Here is an 18,408-nt window from a genome sequence, read left to right as displayed (position 1 = left end):
CCGCGGGGCAAAAAAAAATAATAATAATCGAACGGCTGAATGGATTTGCACGAAACTTGGTAAAATATTAGGGACTGGTAGCCCGATGTGCCTTTGCTAGGTCTCAGTATATGTGCTCCAGTGGATTTTGAGAAATTAACGTTAAAAAAAAGATATATATCTGTAACAGCGCTCCGCTTCGCGTAACGGAGGTTTGCGAAGCTGATTGGTCATTCTGTCACTGGGCTATAGTTGGGCTACATCTGGCTGATATTTGGGCTACATTTGTTTTTTTTGTCTCTGGCGGCCATCTTTGGGCTACATTGGGCTACATTGGGCTTCATTGGGCTACATTTGGGCTCCAACATATATATAGGCCAATGTAGCCCAATATATATTTTTCAAAGTTAATTTTCGTAAAAACCACTGGAGCATATATCTTGAGACATAGCAAAGGCACATCGGGCTACCAGTCCCTACAAAATAGCTCATCGCAAACTAGGAATGGTAAAGAATCGCTATTTATTCCTTAAAGTTCGCTATTTAGGAAATGCAAAAAACTTTGATACATATGGCGGTTCATCTCTAACAAGATAAGAAGCATAGGGATACATTTATGATGACTGGCGCATCACCAGGGATGTGTTAGTCATTCTGTGCCGCTGTTCCGTCACCTATGGTGTGCTGCATTTACAATGCGGCGCATCATGGGGCAAAAACAGCACAGATGCGTGATGTAACTGTGCCGTAAAGGTGGCGCATTGCTGGAGTTGTATCGCAAGTGTGATGAAGCTCCAGGAAGGGTCGGGGGTGCCCCTGTCGCAGGGTTTCTGTTCTCACACAGAACTGTGGACAGAGGATTGGAACCTCGGCGAATTAGGGTGCCCCAAAACTCACCTTAGTACTCAAAAACCCCTTAGCAAGCTAGGTACAGTGTCACATTGGATATAACAAACTCTCAATGTTTAGACAATCCAGAATATGAACTTATAGTACCTCAGGATACGTGGAACTCATGAACAGTCGGTCGTTATATATTTCTTAGAAACCAGAACATGGAGTTAAGAAGAACACGTGTATTTGAAATGTTTATTTACTAATGCCGTCTTCTCAGGCGTAGTATCTTAGATAATACAAGTACACATATTATCAGTAGCAAAATTACCAGCATAGTTACTAGTACATAAACAGCGAATGGTGACAGTATGTTAACGTGCTGTAAATGAATAAGAGTTATCAACACTTATAAGCAGCCACGGGCCGTGGAGGGAGTTACGGTGGGGCAGGGAGGTGGGGAGGGGGAGGGGCAGGGTGGAGAGGGCTCCACCCTGCCCCTCCCCGCCCCACCGTAACTCCCTCCACGGCCCGCGGCTGCTTATATCTCACCCTCCCTAATACACATATTATATTATTTGCTAAGAAGGTCTCTTTGTGTTGGTTTAGGGCGTGCCCATACTTTAGTGTCTTAGATTTGAAGGAATCACATCAGCATACACCGGCTCTCTCTTCATGTGAACCGCATCAACTGTTGTGTATGTGTGTTCGGCAAAGCAATATAAAACCCGCCTCATGCCCAGAATTGGCAGAAGCTGCACTTATGTTATGAGTATGAAGTCGTGGAGATCAGACCTCATAACAATTCTGTATCGTGTTGTTCTTGAAACTTCAGCACTCGCTGTACAGATATAGTTTAACAAGTAAAGCAGATAGTAGAGCAATAACATATTATTCTCATGTAAATCACGATGAACTATTAGGTTGAAAGCTAAAGCAACAACTAAGTGTCGTGTGCAGAAGTTGCAAAAAAGGAAAAATGGCGTTTAAACCGGTAATGAGCCCATGCTAACTTAACACGGTGTAAAGATATCCAGGACCTAGATGACACCTCACCATGATCCGGAAACGAACTGAATAAGATAATAGAAGTGCTATCTCATGAGAGCAGATTGCAACTTTATATGTGGACGGTCCGCAAGGTAAAATATTAAAAAAACTAGGAAAATTTAATGCTAAAGAAAAATAAAACAGCCAAGTACTTTATCGAGTCTTAAGCCAATAGGCAAGCTAAATAATAAAAACTTGACAAATAAGTCAATGAATTGTCAATGAAATGCTAGTACTCAGCATATCAAACATGAAAAAGGTCTATGACATAACTGTGTATGCAAAATAAGCTGCAACAGCCTCCAATAGGAAGTCACCGTCTTCATCCGAAAAGAGTTCAGCCATCCAATTTAAAAGCGGAAAAGAACATACGTGCTCTCCCAGCACCGGATCCTCTATCACCATCAGAGGACAGCTCGGTGGGTTTTCAAGAAAGCTCTGTTCCAAGAAAGACTGTGTTGCCGCCAGTAAATTCCAGGGACCAATTAGTCCATGCATCAATGCCACAGCCATAATCCTTTCGCCAGGACAAACCAACTCGTGAGTAATGATAGGAGTCATCAGCTGATTAAAGTCGACGTCAGGAGAAACCGGTCCGCAGAGACACAAATCAATGGCCCAATTAAAATCACAGGTCAGGCAGTGAAATACAGGCTGCACACAGGTGAAGTAGGAGAATCGAAAAGATAATCCATATGCCGTGCTTAATATCGCCAATGGCATTGTGCCATAATATTCTAGCATGCGATTGCGGAACAGTGTCAGCAGCTGCAGGGCGGGAGCTTGCACAGGAGGGACATCCATATTTAAAAATGTAAAAAAGCACGAGCGTCCGCTGGTAATGCAAGTAAAAATGGCAATCCACAAAGCAGAGTGGAAAAAATAGAATGAAAGAAAGCAGGGATGACTCCAAAGATTTTCTCAAATGAAGTCACGAGACCACTGGTAACAACTTTAAAAAAGTGCGCCAGGGCCTTTGTGGAGGATGCGTTAAAGATAGTCCGAACCATCTTGCTGAAATGGAAAGGCAAATCTGTATTGAAAAGGGTCTGCACCTCTGTACGGGTGTTCGCTATGTGAAGCACGAAAGTTTCACGGGCCGAACTCAAGGCCACCTCTCTCTGAGACAAAAGAGCTCTTATTCTTGCCATGCCGTTGAAATATGCTCCCACGGTTGGTATTTGTGGCGAGATTGAAAACTCCCTATGTTCATGTGTGGGAGGAAATAGAACATTTCTGCAGCAAATAACCCGTTTACTTACTGTTACGATAAAAGGAATACTTTTAATTAACCCAGAACAATCTTCATTATTGAGCATCAAATAACTACCATTTTCCAACAACTTGAACGTGGGGATGATAGCAGGAACTGGCGTGCCTTGCAACACGCAAGCCATATTTGGTCGGTGTTTGTTGCATGAACGGTGTAACTGTATGTGCCTACACATTAGTGAATGATCTGGCGTCTCAGTGCATTCCTCTCCATTCAGATAAACTTCTTGATCATCTTTGAAACATCTGTATGTGTATGGAAGCGACCAGACCTCATGAAGAAAAGCACTACCTAAAGGTTCATAACGACCTATTGGTATATATTTTATACAATTTGTAAACTTATATAAAGCAAAAGGCAGCGTTATTAAACCGTGGATAAGGCACGTTGCCAAAAAACCCGCAATCCTCTGCTGATGATGTCACTGAGCATGTCATGAATGATGTAATATGTGACATCATCAGCAGTGGATTACGGGTAATAGTATCTCTAGTTTACTCCCCTATAGCTGTCTTTCTTTTAACATAAGTGTGTTTCCTTCCCTTATACTTACTGTTTTTGGTTCGCGTACCGGCGAGCGAACTGGGAAGCGTACTACGAGAAATAGAGGTTGGCACAGTTCCAAATATTGTACCAATTTTTTAATAACGGGGAGGTAGTTCTGAAAAGAACTTTTTTTTTGTTGTTTTTTGTTGTTTTATATTTTTTTATTTTTCTGAAATTTTTTTTACTTTTTTTGAATTTTTCTGAGCAGGGGGCAATGAAAACGATTCATTGTAAAGGGCTCAACAGGAGCAACAAAACAAAAAAAAAGTATTTATTATTTGGGGCGTTTCGTACAAACTTGCATATGATAGTCAATAGCTCTGTTGATCAGTGATGCTTCTTTCTCCGTAGCAAATGAATCCACTGCAATGTACGCAGACGTGTTTTACTTCATGAAATCTCGTTTGAATATTTGGCACCATCTCCCTGCCCTCTGGTCCCGTTACTTCCGGTACAACAGATCTTCTGGCCATAATAGGGAGATTATCTAGGTCGTTCCGAAACTGTGCAGCACTGTAGTTGTTAGGATGCCACCTAGTCATATGGCGATGCATTGTGTAGTTTCCGAAGCTGTATTTTTTGTCGGTCCCTCTGGACAGTCTATCTTGACATATAAGGCAAGTTACGTGTCTTGCATTTACTTTTTTCTGACCTTTGGGAATTTTAAAAAATTGCCAAATGAAGTTTTCTTTCCGGTGAGACGTCCTGGGCTCCTCAGGCAAAAACTGCCTCTCTTCGTGCTCGTCGTCCTGTTCCTCTTCTTCCTCTTCTTGTTGAATTATAACTTGAGCAGGTGGTCCACTCTTCCTTGGATGTGGTGGAGGTGGTGGGGAAGCACCAGCTGAAGCTACTAAAGAAGCCATTGCTCACTGGTAACAAAGGGTCTTTCTCTCACAATGATGAAAGTCAGAGTGAGGAAAGAAGGAGGGATTTTCATCATTTGGGAAAAACAAGAGTTCTCAACCAATGAAAAGTGTTCATTTTAGATTATATGACCTAGTCTTACATCATTAGGAAACCAAAAGTGAAATGAACCAATGAAAAGTGTTATTACCAAGTCACATGACCTGCTGTGTTTACGTTAAGCGCTTTGCAGGGCCTCCCGGTTTGCTTCCAGAAACCTGCGCTTTGCGACTCGCTTCGCGTACCAGTTCGCTAACGTAGCACGTCATATGACGTATCACGCGACAACGTGAAACGTCATGCGGACGGGAGGCGTCACGATGTTTTCTAACGCGGCAGTTGCGGTAAAGAAACGTTTACCGGCTCGCGGTCTATTTCGCGGCATCAAGGTCAGCTAACGGGAAGCTTCCCGATTCGCGAAGCGGGAACGAAGAAAAAAATATATAAAAAAAAAAAATTATTCATAAACATATAAAATATATTTTTGGATTTAAAGAAGAATACATATCTGAAAGAAACAGGTTAGTATTAGATTCCTTACCTTAGAATATCCCCAGGCGTCAGTCTGGATCCGGAAACTTTTGCGTAGCAGTACCCCTGCGCGTCGGTAGGCGTCGTCTGCAGGCGTCCCCTGCGGCTCCGCGTCGTCGGCGTCGTGCGCCGTGATGACGTCGCTGGAGTATATAGACGCCGCCTCCGCGCGCTGACGTCAGTTCTTCTTTTTTCCGCGCCAGTTAGCGCAGATCCGAAGAGCAGTACTCCGGTCTTTTGACCAAGTGTTTGTAAAACTTAAATCTTTCTACGGTGCCGGTAGGATGCCTGGGTTTAAGAGTTGCGACGAGTGCGACCGCATGATGTCGGTCACCGACCACCATCGACTCTGCCTCCGGTGTCTGGGCGCGGACCACGACGTGGAGTCCTGCGTCGACTGTCGGGCCTTGACTGGAAAAGCTAGGCGGGAGCGGTCCCGCAAGCTTCTCGAGCTCCGGGTGTCGGCCCCGCGTCGAGAGCGGTCCCGGTCCGGTCGGAGGTCGAGGGAGCAGTCGAGGGAACGATCGCGGAGCCGCCATGGGCGCTCCGGGAGTCGCCACCATTCCTCCGGCTCGTCAGGTAAGCACCACAAGAAGTCGGGGCGTCGCCATCGCACCCCCGACTCCCCCCGTGATGCGGCCGGGGGCTCGGGTGACCCCACCCCCGCGGCCCCGCGTGGGTCGCCGACGCCGTCTACCCCATACCCGTCAGTCCCTGGGGAAGGCGCGTCGCGTGAGGAGATCGAGGCCTTCCTCATTGCTATGAGGGCGAGGTCTCCTCCGGCGGGGCCTACGGCGCCTGCGGGCCCGTCGGTCCCGTCTGGGGGCCCGAGCGGTTCGGGTGCTCCTGCCCCGACGCCGCCGGTGGCTCCGGCCCCGGCGCCGCTGGTTCCCTCTGGTTCGTCGCCGGCTGGTCTCCCGGCCTCTCCGGCGTCGGTTCCTGTGGGCCAACCCGTGGTACCGCCTCCGCGTGGTGCAGCGACTCCGCCGTCGGCTCCGGCCGGCGTCGGGTCCCCGGCACCGACGCCGCGCGGCGCCACCCCCATTTCCTCCCCGACTCCGGACGCGGAGTCGGACCGGCGTCGGCCGACGCCGGATCCGACGCCGATGGGGCCCGTTGACCCCGATGTCTATATCGTCGACCCAGAATATGGGTATGATGAGGATGAGTATGGAGAGGGTTGGGAGGGGTCTGAGGACCCTTTATCCCGTGCCTGCCAGTATGATGTGGACTGGGTAGGTGATCTGGGTGATGCCAGTGGCCTGGACGAGTCGCCCAACCCTGGGTTTGTCTCCCCGTCCCCTGTGGCGTCTGAGGCAGGTGCTGCCTATTCGGTGGTCCTGATGAGGGCTGCCAAGGCCTTGCACCTTGAGCTCCCCGTCGCGAAGGTCAAACCGAACATTCTGACCGAAGTGTTTAAACCGCAGTCATGCCCCCAGGAGCCTCTGCTGCCGTTTAATGAGGCCCTGACGGATGTCCTTTTGGGCACCTGGTCCAGGCCCGCTTCTGGTGCGCCGGTTGACCGGAATGTTGCAAGGCGTCACCGTCCATGCTCGGACGACCCTGCCTTTTTATCCACCCATCCCTCCCCGGAGAGTCTGGTGATCCAGGCCTCCACTTCGCAGTCCGCATTTCCGTCGGCTCCGCCCGATCGGGAATCAAAGCGGTATGACCAATTTGGTAAAAAGGTCTTTTCCTCTTTGAGCGCTGGACTGCGGTCTTGTAATACCGCGTGCCTCTTGGGCCGCTACACCCACTCCCTGTGGGATACGGTCGAGGAGTGTCTGCCGCAATGCCCCCAGGAGGTGCGGGATAAGCTCACCCGGGCCTTAGTTGAAGGCCGGGATGCGGCGCGGTACTCGATCCGTTGTGGTCTTGACACGACCGACTCGCTGGGACGGGCGATGTCCACAACGGTGGCGATTCGTCGCCATGCTTGGCTGAGATCTGCCAACTTCTCGCCAGACGTCCAAAATTCACTCATGGACATGCCATTTGATGGCAGTCGCCTGTTTGGTGACAAAGCGGACCACGCGCTGGAGCGCTTCAAGGACTCCAGGGTCACGGCCAAGTCCTTGGGTCTTTCGACCCAGCGCCAGCAGACGGGTTCGTTTCGGCCCTTTCGTGGCCAAGGGAGGGGCGGTCCCACACGTGCTGCCAGCCACGCGACGCAGAACGCTCCCCAGCGCGGTGGCGGCCGTGGTTTCCGCCGTGGTGGCGGTAGAGGCCAGCGGCGTGGTCAGTCCACGCCTCCCTCCGCTGCTGCATCCAAGCCTTCCTAGTCCGAGCTTTCGGGCTCACGTGACGCCAGTGGGTGGCAGGGTTCGCCATCACCACTCCCGCTGGCGCGCGATAACATCGGACAGGTGGGTGCTGCAGCTTGTCCGAAGGGGCTATGCCCTCCCCTTCGAGTCCACTCCTCCAGCCATGCCACCGCAGAACCACCGTGTGTCGGGGGACCACTTGACACTTCTGCAGGAGGAAGTTACGGCCCTCTTGGCCAAGGGGGCCATCGAGCGCATTCCTGGGCCAGAAGTAGGGTGTGGTTGCTACTCCCACTACTTTCTGGTACCCAAGAAGGACAAGGGAGGCCTGCGTCCTATCTTGGATCTACGGAACGTCAACGGCTTCCTCCGGAAGGAGAAGTTCAAGATGTTGACTTTGGCTCAGGTCTTGGCTGCCTAGACCCACAAGACTGGATGGTAGCGTTGGACTTGCAGGATGCGTATTTTCACATCCCCGTCCTGCCGGCCCACCGGCGTTACCTGCGGTTCACGGTAGGCCAGGAGCATTTTCAGTTTATCGTGCTCCCCTTCGGCCTTACCAGCGCCCCACGGGTGTTCACGAAAGTGATGGCGGTGGTCGCAGCTCATCTGCGCCGGTTAGGGGTTTCAGTCTTCCCCCTACCTCGACGACTGGTTGTTGAAGGCGGGCTCGCCCCTGGCAGTCGTCCACCACCTTCAGATGACGGCAGACCTCCTGCACGAGCTGGGGTTTTCCATCAATGTGCCGAAATCACACCTGTGTCCCTCTCAAAAGCTCCTTTTCATCGGAGCGGTTCTCGACTCGGCGCAGTTTCGGGTTTATCCCCCGGAACGGCGGGTCCGGGATATTCAGGCTCTGATTCCCATCTTTCAGCCGTTGTCCCGGGTTTCGGTCAGGTTGACGCTGCGGCTTCTGGGGCTGATGGCCTCCTGCATCCTGCTGGTGCATCACGCCAGGTGGCGGATGCGGGCTCTGCAGTGGGACCTGAAGTTTCAGTGGGCCCAGCATCAGGGCAACCTATCCGACCATGTCCTGATCTCGGAGGGCACTGCGAGACAGTTGCAGTGGTGGCTTACGGACCGCGATTGGGTCAGAGGCAGATCCCTCTCCCTTCCCCAACCGGAGCACGTGGTTGTGACGGACGCGTCCCTCCAGGGCTGGGGTGGCCACTTGGGAGAGGCGGAGATCAGAGGCCTCTGGTCTCCGGCGGAGTCCCGGCTCCATATCAACCTGTTGGAGCTGCGGGCGATTCGCCTAGCACTGAAGGCATTCCTCCCCTTTGTCAACGGGAGTGTAGTGCAGGTGTTCACGGACAACACCACCGCCATGTGGTACTGCAACAAACAGGGCGGTGTGGGGTCGTGGACCCTTTGCCAGGAGGCTCTGCGCCTCTGGCAATGGCTGGAACGTCAGGGCGTGACTCTGACGGTTCAACACCTGGCAGGTTCTCTGAACGCCAGGGCGGACGAACTCAGCCGTCGGTGCTCGGTGGATCACGAATGGCGTCTGAACTCGGACGTGGCGAGAGGCCTCTTTCAGCAATGGGGAGAGCCTTGGTTAGATCTATTCGCCACAGAAGAGAACGCGCAATGTCATCAGTTCTGCGCGTTGGAGTTTCCAAGACGGCACTCGCTCGGCGACGCCTTTCGGCGCGAGTGGAGTTGCGGTCTGTTGTACGCCTTTCCGCCTATACCACTTCTGCCCAGAGTGCTGAAGAAGATCAGGCGCGACCGGGCCCAAGTTATCCTTGTGGCTCCGGACTGGGCTCGAAGGTACTGGTATCCCGAGCTACTCAGCATGACAGTCGGTCCCTCGATCCGCCTGCCCCTTCAGGAGGACCTTCTGTCGCAGCAGCAGGGGACGGTCCTCCACCCGAACCTGTCCAGTCTCCACCTCCATGCTTGGAGATTGAGCGGCGACAGTTGAGGCCATTTGACTTGCCTCCTGAAGTCTGTGATGTAATTCTGGCAGCCAGGCGTCCCTCCACAAAGTCGGTATACGCCTGCCGGTGAAACAGATTTGTGGCATGGTGCACAGCAAAGGCTGTGGATCCCCTTTCTGCCCCTCTCTCCGAGGTTCTCCTCTTCCTTCTCTCCCTTGCCCGGCAGGGCTCTGCTCTGGGCACTATCAAGGGATATCTTTCTGCCCTTTCCGCCTTCTTAAGGCTACCTGATCAGCCATCTTTATTTAAGTCCCCTATTGTATTACGATTCTTAAAAGGCATCACGCACATGTATCCACCTGCTCCGTTCGTGATGCCTCAGTGGGACTTGAACCTGGTTCTGACATTCCTGATGTGCGCTCCCTTTGAGCCTCTTCATTCCTGTCCTCTACGTCTTCTCACTTTAAAGACGGCCTTCCTGGTTGCCATCACCTCTGCCAGGAGAGTGAGTGAGCTCCAGGCCCTTTCTGTCAAACCTCCTTTCTTGTCTGTTCATCCTGACAAGGTGGTTCTTAGGACTAGACCTTCTTTCCTACCCAAGGTAGTCTCTGCTTTTCACATTGGGCAGTCCATCACCTTGCCCTCCTTCTTCCCGCCTCCGCATCCTTCAAAGGATGAAGAGCGGCTCCATCGTCTGGACCCAAAACGTGCGCTTTCATTCTACATGGATCGCACACGCCAGTTCCGGGTGGATGACCAACTGTTTGTTGGCTACGTGGGTGAGAAGAAGGGAAGGGCGGTACAGAAACGAACCATCTCTCGGTGGGTCGTCCTGTGCATCAAAGCATGCTACTCTTTGGCTCGGAAGGAGCCTCCTGTTGGGCTGAGGGCCCATTCCACTCGGGCCACGGCGGCTACTACTGCCCTGGGTCGGGGAGTCCCTTTGCAGGACATTTGCCAGGCGGCTACGTGGGCCTCGCTGCACACCTTAGCGAGGCACTACTGCCTGGACAGTCAAGTCCGGAGGGATGGCTTCTTTGGCCGTTCGGTCCTCCAGGACTTTCTGGTGTAGGTTGTATTGGTTCGCAGACCCACCACCGGGGTTGGTATTGCTGGGGTATCTATTCTAAGGTAAGGAATCTAATACTAACCTGTTTCTTTCAGATGAACAAGTTACTTACCTTCGGTAACGATATATCTGTAAGAAACAGTAGTTAGTATTAGATTCCTTACCGCCCCGCCCATCCTCCCCGTTCTGCGAACTGATACCTAGGGTTAAGGACATCCCTTTCAGGGCCCTAGTTTCAAATGGCACCAGTGTTAGTTCTCACATGGCTCTGCGTGTTCTGGCGCGGAAAAGCTGTGTGCAAAGAACTGACGTCAGCGCGCGGAGGCGGCGTCTATATACTCCAGCGACGTCATCACGACGCCGACGACGCGGAGCCGCAGGGGACGCCTGCAGACGACGCCTACCGACGCGCAGGGGTACTGCTACGCAAAAGTTTCCGGATCCAGACTGACGCCTGGGGATATTCTAAGGTAAGGAATCTAATACTAACTACTGTTTCTTACAGATATATCGTTACCGAAGGTAAGTAACTTGTTCTTTACAGCTACAGATATTAGCTGTTAAAAAACCAATGAAATTCACTGAAAAAACCATAGGTTATAGACCATATATAGTTAGGAATTAGCATTTACAAAACCTTGAAAATTCACTGAAAAAACCATAGGTTATAGACCATATATAGTTAGGAATTACCATTTACAAAACCTTATTTTACTCACACAAAACCATTGAAATTCCATATATAGTTAGTTGCACTAACTATATATCGCGCACCCGCAATCCACTGCTGATCATGTCACATATTACATCATTCATGACATGGTCAGTGACATCACTGATGACATCTCAAATGACATCACTGATGACATCACTGATGACATCTCATTTGACATCAATGACCACATCACTGATATCATTCATGTGACAATACAATGCATCTCCTCATATTTTAATATAACCTCTGTTTCACCCAGTGTTAAATACAGAGTATAATTTTTGAAACCATTGACACACCAATACTAGTTACTACATACGCACTCACTGATTCCTATGTCTACACACACATTCACTCATTCACCCATACAATCATTCATACATACAATCACTCATCTTTACAACACTATCATATGCACTCATACACCTATACAGACACTCAGTCTGCCACTCATCCATGGAGTTACTCACACACCTAGTCAGTCCTGTAAAGAATCAATGACACTTCCATTTTCTTGTGTATACAGTTAAACATAGAGCACCTTACATTTTCAAACATATACTAACACATACTTACCTTCTTATACAATCATTGATACAAGTACACATTGATCTGCACAGTCACACACCTCCCAGCCAGCTACACACACACTCAGTCTCCCATACAAATACTTGGACAATCAATCAGTAACCCATATAGTTAATCATATAGCTACTGATCAACACATGGAGCAGTTTACAGAACAACAGACATAATGATGCACAAATTAAGACAGTTTAGTCACTAACCCATGCACTCAGTGAGACACATTTAATCACTCACTCATACATTCAGTCATGCACCTACTAAATCCTTTGTCCAGACACTTATACTTCCACTCATTCTTCAATATGTAAGACACATTTTAACTTTACAGAAACATAGTCACTGGATGTTGTCATCAGTGATGTCATCAGTGATGTCATTTGAGATGTCATCAGTGATGTCATCAGTGATGTCACTGACCATGTCATGAATGATGTAATATGTGACATCATCAGCAGTGGATTGCGGGTGCGCGATATATAGTTAGTGCAACTAACCATATATGGAATTTCAATGGTTTTGTGTGAGTAAAATAAGGTTTTGTAAATGGTAATTCCTAACTATATATGGTCTATAACCTATGTTTTTTTCAGTGAATTTTCAAGGTTTTGTAAATGCTAATTCCTAACTATATATGGTCTATAACCTATGGTTTTTTCAGTGTGTGTGTGTGTATGTATATATATATATATATATATATATATATATATATATATATATATATATATATATATATATATATATATATATATATAATATATTTTTTAATAATACGTGCATTTTGTAGTAATGCATTCTCAGACCATTGACTAGTCACATTAGATATCGGCTTTCCAGCACCAGAGCTGCAGAGATCCCGATGGGTCTTTAATAAAACATTACTCTCCGTGACAATCAGAAGGATAATGCTAGTCTCCTGGAAGTCCCCATATCTTATAAAGGCACTACCAGTGGTGTGATGTCAGTTTATGGATACTGACCCAAAGATTTTGTTAATGTGCGTGCTATGGGATTTACATTGCAAAGGTCACATGGCTTTTTTTTTTGTAGAAAACTTAATATTACACTTATATTGAATATAGCGGTTCTGCTACTTTTGTTTAATGCAAACTTTCCTTCCTTTTAACTTGGTTTCAGACACTTTGATTTTAGTTTATCCCTGTGCAAATATGATCTTTTCATGGAGTGTTTAGGAAAGTGCAGCGATTCTTAATCTTTTGACTTCTGTTTACCCCCAGTGTATCATTACTGAAATCTGGGGACCACCACTGAGTAATTATTGGAAGCTGGGGACTCAAATCCTAAGCATTTTTTGAGTTGGAACTCCGAACAAGTATGCACAAAACAAATGCTCAAATATTTAAAGATTTTATGTACTTAAAAATCAAATATAGAAAAGGATTTCCATTTTTAAATGTTGCTTCTTTATTTGTATATAATGTATTCATTTTTATTGATTAATGCTAATACTTAATTTTGTAAAACCTTAGCGGAGCCTGCGAGTAGGCCTCCCCTACCCCAGGGGTACGCGGACCACAGGTTAAGAACCACTGGGATATACATATATTTAGATCTACACCACCTTCATAAATATTAAAGTTCACAACCTCCAACACCATGAATATATTGTGATCACCAATTAAACCGGACTTGCGGCCCCAGCGGTAGTCAGCTGTCCTTGCTTTGCTGTGCCTGTGACAGTGTTACACTGCTGGAAGATTAAGGCTTTGCCATTTTAATCTGGTTGTCACTTCCACCGTTTTGGTGGTGCTGGCTCCAGTATTTGGCAGTGCTGTGCTTCCTCGAGAGTGCGCTGGATGATAGCCATGGCTATCCAGTGCTAGACTGGAAGTATACACTCTTTCAAAATAAATGCTCCAAGTGTTACTGGGAGCTTGTTTTGGTTTCGCTTGAGGCACCGTGCATGCGCTGTCACTTAAAACAATCAATTGTACCCATTTAAAAAAGCAAACTTACGGGGTTTTAATCCCACCCATTACCATTGATTAGCTTCAAGCTTCTTTTCTTCCTTTTCACTGCTTCACTTACTGAGTTTTTTTAATTCCTGAAGCTTGGGCCAAGTACTTATTGATTTCTAGCTTGTTGTTCCACGCTGCTTGCCCTCTGATTGTGGTACCCTTTTTTTTGTTGGTGCTTATAACAAACCTTCAAACCATCAACGTTGAAGATAACACTTCTCAGTATTTCTGAGAGCCTAAAAGCTGAATGGAAACTACTAGCAATAGCCAAACTTTGTGTCATGTGACCAGTTTCCTAAACATACATTTCGGCCACCAATCGCTTTAAATGATGCTAAAGCTGTAAATATACTCCCTTTCTTGAACACTGTTATACAGTATATGTTTCCTGAATCATAGTTTGTCGTCACATTTGCTTATTTGGTGGTTAGTCTTTTATGATTCAGAGAATTTTGTTGTTCTTCTTCTTCAAACGTGGATTTCTAAAGGTTTTTTTCACCTTTGCCTCTACTCACCCACCAATCCAAAAATCACCCTTACCTCCCATCGCTTCTGAACTCTCAAGTAAGCCTCACATTCCTTTACCTACCCCAGATCTGCCAGTTACCCTAGTCTCTACTCCTACCTGAAACCTCCCCGTCCCACCCGATACTTTGTGTCTCCTGAGACAGCGTATGAGCTGTCGCTTGCACAACATTTTATTTAATTAAAGGGAACTTAAAGCCTTCCCAGATCTTACCATTGGTTGACTTCTTCTTCACTCATTTACTGGCTTTTCTTTGGTCAGCTAGTGCCGGCATCACTTCCTGTGTTTGTTCCTACCCTAGAGCACGACCCAAGTACTGCTTACCATGCCCAGTGTCTTCCCTAGGGTCACTTCTTTCAGATGTGCTTTTTTTCCCTTTTACTTGCATCCACTTCTGCCTCCTGCATTTTTTCTTGCCTGGGCTCACCACTGTACTGCGTTGCATGTCCTGTCTACCCCTCCCCTGTTGCTTGCTCTTTCCGCCCTAACCCATTTGTTGCTTGTCCCAATTCTGCCAGAAAAACAGTGCTCATAATTCATGTCTATGGGTGTTAAGATGCTCTGTAAGGCTGCTCTGTAAGGCGCAAGCGGCCCATCGCGTCCTGCTTTGCACAGCCTTATGGACACTCTTTATGCAGCACTATCAAAGCTAACTTAAGCTTGGGTGTAAGCTAACTAATATGTAGGAGAGTAGGGTCTGCTATCCTATGGTCACCCCAAATTTTTGCTTTTTGCTTCACTGGTTTTCGACTACTGAGGCTGTGGGCCTGCTGATCAGACCCCCAGCCTGCTGTTCTCTCACTAAATTACTGACACGTGTGCTATAGGCACATACCAATTGGAAATGGACTCCTTGTCAGCCCCTGTATAATGCACTATAGGTGCCCAGGGCATAGGGGCCACCAAGGCCTACCAGGGGCTGCAGCATATCTTTTGCCACCCCTGGCTGGTTCTTAAATTGACACAACTGGCTGATCACTCAGCTGGGGTAAGGTGGTGTAAACACCCCTTGCTTAGATATAGTATACCTATATCTAAACCTATATCTGGACACATGTAAACCTGTGAGTCACTCCTATGGAAGGCCTCATCAATCCTGGAGGCAGAGTGCGTGGTTTTATGTGAGATGGAGCTCTAGCATGAGCTGAGCCTGTCTGCAGCTGTCGGGAACAACTCCCTAAGCTGTTTCAGGATAATGCCATACCATATACTCTTAAGTGCCTTATAATCCTCGCGGTTAAATAGCAACTTTGGTTTGGCTTTATCAAAACATGTCGTGTAAGGTGTCATACGATTTGGAATACCATCCCCTCGCCAGTTCTGGCGACGGGGATGGCATTCCACCCCTCTAGAGGGGTAAGACATGTTGCTTTACTTAAATGCGGTTAATTTCTCCAAAGACCTTAGATCCACAAAATGGATGCCTCTGCCACAGACAAATGTCTGGACCCCTGCAGTTGACCGAAACTCAACCAAATGGGTCCTGGTCAAAGGGTTTCCTGTCACAGGAGGGTGTCACCGCCCTCCAGACAGGAGATAGTGGATTGTAGCAGGGAGGTTTGAAAGAAACCAGACACTGCTTGGGGCGCACAAGGCTGCCCCTTGCATAATCCGGCCAAACCGGTTCTGGGGCACTCCAGCCCTCGTGCCAGGGCGGCCTGGATCAAAGGAAGGGGGTGTATCCACCCACTTCCTGGGTCCCACCCATAGGGGGGGACCTAGCAGGTAATCACGCCCCCCAGATTCGAATAAGAGTGGGAGCAGTGCCAATGCACATCAGATTTCCTGGAAGAAACATTTGAAACGAAATTCTGGACCCTTCGCCCTCCATCTCAACGTGGAAGCCCGAAGAATCTCCCTTGTGGTCAAGGAGTGACCACCCTGCAGCAGCAGGCACCATCCAGCCCTCGACGTCTACTTAGTTGCAGTTCCCGCCGGAACTCGAGCGACTGAGATCGACGAGATCAAGCCTGCCTGCCTTCTAACAGCCCGATCCACAGTCCCTGCAAAGCTGAGACCCGTGGAGGCGACCGGAAGCGTGGGGCACGCCATCTTGAGTTGACCACGAGACGCTGACCGTGCAGCCCACGAGTGACCCTCGAAGCTGTGCACCGGGGTTTGAGAAGCCCCCACCCTGAGCTACTCCTGAGCCGAAGTTCAGCCCTCCGCACTCGACGAGTGCTGCGTGGGGCCCTTCTGCTCTATTTGGCTCAATGCGTTGGCCCGGTCGCTTGCCAGCTGGCTAGTGGACCCTGTGTCGACGAAACTACTAAGAAGACTCGTGAATCTGGTTGCTCCAGATCCACACCAGCTCCCCTGAAAAGGAGCCCCGCTCTGACCTTCCTGGTCCGAGTGAGAAGCAATCTTCCGATCCCGCGTGGATTGCTCTTGCCAAGGCTTGTTTGCTCCAAACTTGAAGCCGACTGCACCGACGGTGAGAGCCTGCGTGGGACAGATCGTGACCTGCTCCTGGACGTCGCAGATGCCCCAGAGCCCACGTGACAGCGGAGAGAAGCTCCTCGACGACCACCTGATTGCGCCCGACATTGCCTGGTTCCGTCCTGGTTCCACCCTGGTCACTGCTGAGTGACCCAGACTCTGTCCCCTCTGCTTTCAGGTACCCTTCGACTTGAGTCCACCCTTGGACTCCACCGGACACTTCATCTTTAACCCGCCTGCAGCCCTTTCAGCTTCAAGCACCAAGAGCCTGCGTGTCAAAACCCGACGCATCTTCGACCCTGTGCACCCACTTCCTGTGGGTGAGGTAACTTTGCTCCGCCGGTGTTCCCACACTGGTGCACACCTCTAGGGTCTGTGTGTTAAGTTTTGTTCCTCTAGGTTCAGCGGAAGTGTCCTTTAACTTTAACTTTACAACTTTTACGCACCATTGGTTAACATTGGTGCGTGCGTGCGCTTTCCGCACATCTCCCGAATCCCGAGGGCCATTCCCGACTTCAGCATTGCTTGTCCTGACTGCTCCCAGCGATTCCCTAGGCCTAACCACTGCTCGAGTGGCATCTCTTATACCACTTGTTTAGTATATGGTTTGAGTGGCCCCCTGCCCTCATCCATAATTGTGCAACTTTGTATGTTTAAACAGTGCTTTTGATTTAACGCTTGTGCCCCTTTATTCATAAAGAATACTGGGGATTGTTTTTAGTAATAAATACATATATTTTTATAATATATACTTGTGTGGTGTCCTTTCATTTGGTATTACAGGATTGTATGTGGTAAAACAGCTCGCTTAACACGACCTCTTAAGTTAAGCCTTTAGGCTGCTTAGTCCATGCTACCCCTAGGATAGCTTGTCTAATAAGGTTGACTTACAACCAGACACCATAAGGGATTGTTTGGTCTGATAACAGGTGATTCCAGAATTGGAAACATCACCTATCAGGCCAACTTCTCACATTGGTGAGCAGCGGTGCGGATTTGAGCTTGCTGTTGTTTTACCATTGCAATCTTTGTATCAAATTGAAAGATCACATCAAGTACCTCTAGGTACATATAAATCAAAAGCTTAGCATATTAAGTTCTACTGAACTTAGTAGTTGTAGATTAAAGGGAGTAGCACACCCTGACTACAACTCACTAGCAAGGTACAGTAGGAAAACACTTAGTGTAGGTAAGTGCACCACTGACACCTCACTAGCAGCCATGTCTGACAGAGGAAAAGCCTCAGGGTCTACTCCTGTGACAGTTGACCTTACCCAGGCAACTTTTGGATATGACAAACTAACCCGCAGAGACTTGATTGCCTTGTGCAAAGCAAGAGGGTTAAAAAGGGGTAGAAGCCCCACCTGCCAAATCCTGGTAGAAATCCTAGAGCAGGATGACTTAGAAAGGGCAAAGCAAGCTTCCCTAGAAACAGGAAATGGAGGGAACCCCCCTGTAACTGACCCCCTCAGGAGGAAGATGAGGAAGAAGAGGAGGAGGAGGAGGACTCAGAAGTTGAGGACTTAGAAGATCAGGATCAGAGGGGTAGCCAGGTTCCAGTTGCCAGGCTTAGCCAGGCCAACTTGGACCTACTGGGGAATGGAGAGGGCCAGCACCTCCCCAGAACCCACCATGGGATTCTCCCAGGCAACAGAAGAGTGAGATCTCCCTCAGGGGACTCTCATATTTCTAGTGCCTCCAGAGAATCCGAGAGAGGCATGACTGCTTCTCAGAAAGCTGAGCATAGGGCTAGAATGAGGGCTGTCAAACTCCAAATAGAGAGAGAGGAGGTAGCCCTGAGTCAAGCTAGACTTACCTTAGCTCAAGCTAAA

General features: G+C 48.6%; 1 protein-coding gene and 1 non-coding gene across 2 annotated transcripts in view; both read left to right on the top strand.

Moving 5' to 3' along the window:
- LOC144754969 (mitochondrial import inner membrane translocase subunit Tim23) overlaps positions 1-18,408 on the top strand; it is a 109,069-nt gene that overhangs the window by 66,473 nt on the left and 24,188 nt on the right. The window lies entirely within an intron of this gene.
- LOC144756926 (small nucleolar RNA SNORA74) lies at positions 13,290-13,492 on the top strand. Its single transcript, XR_013595406.1, has one exon. It is a non-coding gene; the product is annotated as a small nucleolar RNA SNORA74 (small nucleolar RNA).

Source organism: Lissotriton helveticus, chromosome 5_1 (genome assembly GCF_964261635.1).
Source record: "Lissotriton helveticus chromosome 5_1, aLisHel1.1, whole genome shotgun sequence".
Classification (NCBI taxonomy): domain Eukaryota; kingdom Metazoa; phylum Chordata; class Amphibia; order Caudata; family Salamandridae; genus Lissotriton; species Lissotriton helveticus.
The sequence above is the reverse complement of the archived record's forward strand: the minus strand, read 5'-3'. Positions and strand labels throughout refer to the sequence as shown.